Source organism: Myotis brandtii, unplaced genomic scaffold, assembly GCF_000412655.1.
Source record: "Myotis brandtii unplaced genomic scaffold, ASM41265v1 scaffold754, whole genome shotgun sequence".
Lineage (NCBI taxonomy): Eukaryota > Metazoa > Chordata > Mammalia > Chiroptera > Vespertilionidae > Myotis > Myotis brandtii.
Genome location: NW_005371012.1, coordinates 1,034,277 through 1,035,453, shown reverse-complemented (window position 1 = coordinate 1,035,453; position 1,177 = coordinate 1,034,277). Strand labels below are relative to the sequence as shown.

The 1,177-nt window shown below is 55.8% G+C and overlaps 1 protein-coding gene across 1 annotated transcript in view; it reads left to right on the top strand.

Moving 5' to 3' along the window:
• The first annotated feature begins 192 nt into the window (after positions 1 to 192).
• Positions 193 to 1,177, top strand: part of TMCO4 (transmembrane and coiled-coil domains 4) — an 82,945-nt gene continuing 81,960 nt past the window's right edge. Inside the window, exon 1 of the mRNA XM_005883035.2 lies at positions 193 to 213. The gene's annotated coding sequence lies outside the window, so the exon portion shown is untranslated. The remainder of the gene's footprint in view (positions 214 to 1,177) is intronic.

Below are 1,177 nucleotides of genomic sequence, written 5' to 3'. Positions count from 1 at the left end.
ACAGGGAGGGCCCTGAGCCGAGGCTGCCTGGTTGTTGCTTGTTTTCTTTCCGAGCCGGAAGTGCCCTTAGAAATCACCTGGGGAGGCAGCTGGGGAAACTGAGGCGAGGCGGAGCGCTGGGGCCGGCTCCTGCCTCCCGGCTCCCAGCCCTTAGCTGTCACCCAGCTCCTCCTTTGGTGAGTGAGGCCACTGCTCTGGTCCCGGGAGGAGAAGGTACTCGCTCAAGGTCACCTGGGATCCCTGGGCTTCCCTGTTCCCACGCAGCTCCCCCGGCACCCCTCACCCCCTCTTTCCTTGCCCCAGGAGCCTCTGCGCTCCTAGCAGACCCTCAAGCTGCAGCAAAGCCCAGGCCCCCAGAGTTACAGGCGGGCCTGACTCCTCACCCAGCATCTGTTGTTAGAGGAGGGAAGAATTGCTGCTACTAACTTTAGGGTGGATTCTACAGCTCAGTGAACTGACGCTCAGAGAGATGGGGTGATTTCCCCAAGACCACACAGCAAGGGAGAACAGGATAAGAACCTGGGTTCCCCCACCCTGCAGCCTGACCCAGTGCCTGGCACAGAGTAGGCCTTCACAGTGCCCTTCTCTGCCCTGCCCTGGGTCACAGAGGGAGTCAGGAGCACAGCCAGGCTAGAGCCAGGGTCTTGGCCTAGAGCAGTGGTTCTCAACCTTCCTAATGCCTCGACCCTTTAGTACAGTTCCTCATGCTGTGGTGACCCCCAATTTCATTGTTACAAATTGAACATAATTAAAGCATAGTGATTAATCACCAAAACAATATGTAATTATATATGTGTTTTCTGATGGTCTTAGGCGACCCTTGTGAAAGGGTCGTTCCACCCCCAAAGGGGTCGCGACCCACAGGTTGAGAACCGCTGGCCTAGAGGCTACTGACTAACACAGAATAGGAGTCAACAGGCTAGTTTTCCTTTTCCTAATCCAGTGTTCATTTCACTGCAGAAAACAGGAAACCCCTTTAGGGGCATCCATTCATTCATTCAGCAAATATTTATTGAGCACCTACTGTGTGCTGGTGTGTGCATTGTTTAGGCCCTGAGGATACAGCAGTGAGCAGACAAGTGCCGCCCTCCAGGAGTACACCCCAAAGAGTGGACTAGAACACTGCCCTTCAGTGGAGGGTGAGGGGGTGGGTAGGGGGGCGGGGGGGACTGGGCAG